The sequence below is a fragment of the Engraulis encrasicolus genome, unplaced genomic scaffold (genome assembly GCF_034702125.1).
Source record: "Engraulis encrasicolus isolate BLACKSEA-1 unplaced genomic scaffold, IST_EnEncr_1.0 scaffold_699_np1212, whole genome shotgun sequence".
NCBI lineage: Eukaryota > Metazoa > Chordata > Actinopteri > Clupeiformes > Engraulidae > Engraulis > Engraulis encrasicolus.
The window spans coordinates 11,813-18,635 of record NW_026946026.1 but is presented as its reverse complement, the minus strand read 5'-3'; positions in this window follow the sequence as shown (position 1 = coordinate 18,635).

The window sequence follows — 6,823 nt, the reverse complement described above, 5'->3', positions numbered from 1 at the left end:
GGACACAGGGCCAGCGACCGTAAACCAGGTGGTTAAAAACAGGGAGGGCATAGCTTATCCCCTTCACAATCCCACGCCAGGAGACTTGTCTCTGGAGACGCCATCCGGCCGGCAGCAGACCCCTTGTCGATGGTGAGAGAGCTTGTTGATCACCTTATCCCCCCCCGGGGGAGGGGTTTATCAAAGGCTTTGAACACCTCATTGTCAGCATCCGAGGGAACCTTGAACTGGCCCAAACCTACATAGGCAACCCTGCGGTCCGTCCAGAGCTCTGCTCAGGACCCCAGCGAGGATCCTCAAGAGGCACCGGGCCAGTCCACCCGCTGACCATTCCATCCAAAGAGTTCATCAGCCAGCTTCGTCGGGTCACTATCCAGTAACTTCGTGACTCAGGCTTTGTTCATCCGCTCCGCACTGGAAGTGCTTGTTTCTTAGACGTAGGTCTGGTTAGTTACCTGCGGTTTCGCCTCGTTTCTTTGCTGAAACAACGACGCCGGTATCATTGCCTCGAATCTCCCTCATTGCTCTCTCAGTCACTCTTTCGACTCAACTCGTGCCTGCTCCCCCTTATCAATGTTCCCAATTTCTTTCAGGGGCATTTCCAGCCAAGAAAGATGTGCCCTTTGGTCCGGGCGTACCCTGGAGATCCTTGAAACCTTTCAGCAACAAGGTTTCATCTCCGTCGAAAATATTTCCTTGGCCTTTCTCTTTTGGGCCTCGAAGGCATAGCCAGCGGGCCGACCGTGGGCTCGGTCCAGGGATATTTGGGAAGGTCGAGAGTGTACTATATTCTTGGATCAACTTGTATCCTGCGCATTAGCTCGTAGGACCCACCATTGAATTCAGACAGATCTCGCTTTTTGTTCAATCTGGGTGGGGGATTCACGGGGGGAAGTCTCCTGCAGACTCTGGAATTGTCGTAGGGGACAAGCCCAGTGGCAAGCAACAGCATCCCAGACGGTCTCACCCTCCTCCGCGAAAAATAAAACCCCCACTTTCTCTCTTTCAGAAGGAGGGCGGCACGCGTTCTATTCGAGGCCACTCGGTGTGAGAACGCTAACCGCATTTGGAGGCGTTACGTGGAGACGCGCGGCTGGCTGGCAGCGTCATGGGATAGTATCGGTGCGCCTCCTTTAGTGACTTGTCACAAGTCTTTCGCATGGTACATGGCAAGCTCCCGCGAACTCGCTTTCTGAAGGCGCACTTCCTGAATACCCAAGAACGCCCGCTCGGGTGGTGTTTCCGTACGTGGCACCTCGCCGCCAACATCGACGTCAGCAGATCATCACAAGACCGGGCACTTCAGGTGTTAGGTCCGACACTGATTTGGAAAACTTATCGGCTTTGCGGACTTACCACACCGTCCGCGCCTTTAATGGGAGGTAAGGAAAGTCTGACAGGTGTGGCCGATTAGACCATCATCTCCCCCCCGCCCTAGCCACGGAGTAGCGGGCGAGAATCGGTTCGCCTCTGTTTTGCTAGTCCACCGCTAGTGTGTGTGCAGCATCCGGTTTCTCCCCTGTTTCCTAGGGCTCCGAGACACGGGGAATGGTCCTGGTTATGTAGAGAGCCTCGTCGGCCCGATAGCAACAACATCAGGCTAATGTTGCGCCTACACACCGTTTGTTCTCTCCGGATGTGTGGACCGGATTGGAATTCATCGCAGAGTCAGGCTCTGCGGGGAGCCCCCTCGGGTTGTCACCGCTAGCGCAGGGGGGTGCACTGCGGCGGCCATGTCCTGAGGCTGTCGAGGTGTGGGGTAGACCCCTCTCTTCACTTGAACCTGTCGTCTGTCGTTCTCTTGCGCCAGGTTTAACGCTTGGAGTAGCGTGTTTATAGTAGCCGTAAGCACGAAAGAGCTGAAAAGATCATCCTAGAGTCATACTCAAGCCCTCCCGTTTGTTTGCCCCCGCTAGCGCAGAGGTACGCTTGGGTTCGTCCCCTTTGCTCGACTACAGAGGTTGCGGGGGCGGTCAACCTTGCTTTCTCTCTGTTGCTACTACGGTAGTCCGACCACCCACGACGCGGGGTTCTTACGTTGGGGAGTTAGGTGGTTTTTATCCTGGGCCACGTACCATCAGTTTGAGTATCTCATTATTGGATCACAGCATTAATGATTCTGGGTATTTACTACGCGTTCCCCAAGCGCAAGGTGAGTGTTATACGCTCACCATCGTTCATGGCTTCGTGTTAGAAAAACTTCCTCAAGGCCACTTCATTGATTAATGGTTTATAGCAGACCGCCATTCGCAAGGCCTTGCGGAGATAACGTCTTATTATTTCCGTTTTTTTAAAGACTGTACTTCGGCGTAACTGCTCGACGGCTTAGATTTTTCCCGGTGGTTAAGATGCACGGTCACAGTGGCGGCAGGTTTTGTTCAGGAGAAATCTCAATAACTTTCAGCGACTGGCACCAGATGCGTGACTACCACTGTCGGGGGCTTGCTTCGGTAATGGGTAATTTTGCTGCGCCTGCTGCCTTCCTTGGATTGTGGTTAGCCGTTACTCAGGCTCCCTCTACGGAATCGAACCATGATTCCCCGTTACCGTGGTCCACATGGTTAGGCGCGAAATTACATCGAAAGTGATAGGGCAGACATTCGAAAAGACACGTCGCCGCCGCAGAGGGCTGCGGCGATCGCCCGAGGTAATTCTAGAGTCACCAAAGCGGACCGGGGACCCCCGAGGGACAGCCGGCTGGGTTTTTGGATTGCTCGCTATTGCACTGCGTCCGCAAGCCCCCGAGGAGGGGGAGTCGGCGCGTCGTTTGATGTATTAAGCTTGGAATTGCCACTGTATCCAAGTACGGGTGGGGAGCGATCAAAGGGAACCATAACTGATTTAATGAGCCCATTCGCAGTTTCACTGTGAACGTGTGCACTTAGACCTCTGAGTAAATCTTTGAGAAAGCATTTGTTACTGGCAGGATCTACCAGGTAGCCTTTTCACTCCGAAGCGAACCGCTTCCGAAAGTGTTGGCGGTCGTGAGGTCTCGGCTCGGCCGCACCGGAGGCACCCGCTTCCCCCGAAGGGGTGCGGGAGGCGCCGGCCCGCCGTGAGTCGTGGAGGGTCTTGGACCGAACGTGTGGGACGACTGGGGGAAAACGTGCGTTTCGACGGCGATCGCTCGGGGCTTCGGTTGTTGCGTCCGCGGAGAGTATCGTGGAAGCCGCCTGGCCGCGGGGAGGGCCTGTGTCAAGCCGTTAGGGCAGACGGGGTCGACTGGTCTCGCTCAGAGGGTTGAGGCACGAGTCGGGCGAGGCTCCGTGGAGCTCCGCGCATTGACAGGGCTAGGTGTCGGACGCCGCTGTGCGGAGGAGGGGAGGGCCTTCGACGGCGTGATAGCCGGTTAGGGGTGCCTCTCCAGGAGGGTTCGTATTCCAATAGATCGGGTGTGTGGTTGCAAACTTAAAGCAGAGCCAAAAAAAAAAAAATAAAAAAAAAAAATTTCTTCCAGGGGGGGGGCCCAAGCGCGGGGGCCACCCACCGAGGGACTTTGCCTGGCTGCCTCCCAAGCCTCGGCTAAAAAGCAAAAAAAAAAAATTTATCCAGGGGGGTGGGGGCCCACGTCGGGGGGCCTGCCCGCATGAGGACTTTGCTGGGGCTTGCCTTCACCAAGCCTCGGTTGAAAAAAAAACAAATTCATCAGGGGGTGGGCCCCCGTGCCACCGGGGCCCTCCCACCGAGGGGCACTCCCTGGGCTTGTCTGCCTTTCAAGCTCGTTTGAATGAAAAAAGCCAAAAAAAAAAAAAATATCGATCAGGGGGGGGTTTCCCCCAAGCACTCGGCCTCGCCATGAGAGCACTCTTGCCGGCTTGATTGCCGCCAAGCCTCGGATGAAAAAGTCAAAACCTCCAGCTCTGGGGCAGACTCAGAGTGAGGACCAGTCCTCCGCGGACATAAGGCCGAAAATGAGTGACTTAGATCGGACACGCTCTCGTTAGACTGGGGAAGAGACTGGAGAGATCCGTGAGTGAGATTTTTTCTAAGTTTTTGGTGTTGAAAGCTTCTCTCCTGAAAATTAGAGGTAACCCTCGCGAGGTTGCCTTTTTGGAACCCTCGGAAATGATGGCCGGTCAATTGGAGAGGTCCTGAGCCCGTTTTGGCAGAGCGTGTTGTTTGAGGGGTTTTCCATTGACGGGTCCGGAAGCCGTAGGAGCCGTGTGGCAGTGCTTGTTTGAGGCTTTTTTCCATTGAAGGCTGGTGGCAGTGGTTTTTGACGGGGTTTTCTATTGGCAGTGGGTTGTTTTGACAGTGCCTGTCTTGGTGCCGTTGTGGCAGTGCTGTTTTGACGGCTTTTCCATTGAAGGTGTGGCGTGCGTGTTTTTACGGTGTTTTCCTATTGGCAGGGGGTTGTTTTGACAGGCTGTTATGGAGACGTGTTCGCCGCTGGTGGACGCTGAGTGGTACTGCGCCCGGGGAAAAAGCCATGGAAATGATGTGCCCAGTGGAGGCATGCTTTGACAGGTTTGTATGGAGATGCGGCCCGCCTTTGTGGACACGGGCCGCCATTACAAAACAAAACATGACACAGAGCATATATTTAAGCATAAGAATCACCAGGAGACGAAAATTATTTAGGAAAACAAAGAATGTGAAAATTTGAAAGAAAAAAATTGAATTGCAACAAATAACCAAAATGACATAATTTAACAGAATTGCATGAAATAATATATAGCAAATAAATACATTTAAATGAATACATTTAACACAGAGAACACAAACAACACAACACACACTACAAAACCCACAACAGCCACACAACACAAACAACTCACAAAACACAAAACAACAACACAGTCAACACACACGCTCTCTTACCCCTCCTCTCCTCTCCTCTCCTCTCACTCCTCTCATCTCTCCTCTCCTTACCTCTCCTCATGTCTCCCTTTCCCCTGCACATGCCATGAAATGATATAAATCCTTACTGCTAAAGGCTTTCATTGACGCGGGCGAGTAAACGGCCATGGGGAAGGAGTAACTATGACGACTCTAAAGGTAGCCAAATGGCCGCACACCACACACACACACACACACACACAACAACAACACACACACACACAACAACACTCACACCCCAACAACACACACACACAACACAACACACCACAACAACACACACAAACACACACACACACACACACAACTACACACACTCCACAGCCCAACACACACAACAACCCACACCACCACCACACACACACACAACAACACACACTCACACAACACACACACCCACACACTCCACACACACACACACCAGGAACAGACCAGAAACATAAAATGAGCAAATAAATACATTTAATTGAACATATGGGCAAAACACCATTTTCAAGAAAGCTCTGCCCAGTGCCGGCCACATCCAGGCGCTCCGAGACCAACTGGCCCTGTAAAGACACCCCACACTCTCCCGGGCACCGGCGTATGAGGTCCAGGGCCGTACCTGAGCCTCCCTGCCCGGCTGGAGGAGGCCTTGCCCTGGCTAGGTATTACCCCGGCCAGAGCACAGGTCCCACACACCATTAGACCCACACAGAGTAGTGGCTGAGGATTGTAATAAAGGGTCATAATAATAGCCAGGAGGTCATAATAGTGGTCATAATGACAGTCTGGATTTTTTTTTTTAAAAGAAGAAAATTATTCCCTAAATAAATTAATGGAGGCCTGTGAATGAATGCTCCGCCGGCAGGCAGGGCAAAGCTCAAGCCTCCCTGGCCGCCTGCATCTGGGGCCTCTCTCCCTGGCTAGGTATGACCCCGGCCAGAGCAGAGCAGAGGCCCCACATTACCATTAGACCCACACAGAGCAGTGGCAAAGGCTTTTAATACTGGTCAGAATAATGGTCATCATGACAGTCAGGACCCACACAGAGTAGTGGCTAAGGATTCTAATACTGGTCATAACAATGGTTATCATGACAACCATGACCCACACAGAGTAGTGGCTAAGGATTCTAATACTTGTCATAATAATGGTCATCATGACAGTCAGGACCCACACAGAGTAGTGGCTAAGCATTGTAACACTGCTCATAATAATAGACACATGGTCACAATGACAGTCATGATGTGTGTGTGTGTGTGTGTGTTACACAAGGAAAGTTGAAAATTAATTCACTAAAGAACTGAATGTATGCCTGTGAATGAACGCTCCACCGGCGCATGTCTCCCTGCCAGGCTGGAGGAGGCCGTGTGACCCCAGCCAGAGCAGAGCACAGGCCCCACACACCTATAGACACACACACAGAGTAGTGGCTAAGCATTGTAACACTGCTCATAATAATAGACACATGGTCACAATGACAGTCATGATGTATTTATTTTTTTTTAAACAAGGAAAGTGAAAATAATTCACAAAATAACTGAACGTATGCCTGTGAATGAACGCTCCACCGGCAGGCAGAGCAGAGCGCATGTCTCCCTGCCAGGCTGGAGGAGGCCGTGTGACCCCAGCCAGGAGGCCGTGTGACCCCAGCCAGAGCAGAGGACAGGCCCCACACACCCATAGACACACACAGAGTAGTGGCTAAGCATTGTAACACTGCTCATAATAACAGGCACATGGTCACAATGACAGTCATGATGTATTTATTTTTTTTTTAAACAAGGAAAGTGAAAATAATTCACTAAAGAACTGAATGTATGCCTGTGCATGAATGCTCCACCGGCAGGCAGAGCAGAGCGCATGTCTCCCTGCCAGGCTGGAGGAGGCCGTGTGACCCCAGCCAGGAGGCCGTGTGACCCCAGCCAGAGCAGAGGACAGGCCCCACACACCCATAGACACACACAGAGTAGTGGCTAAGCATTGTAACACTGCTCATAAT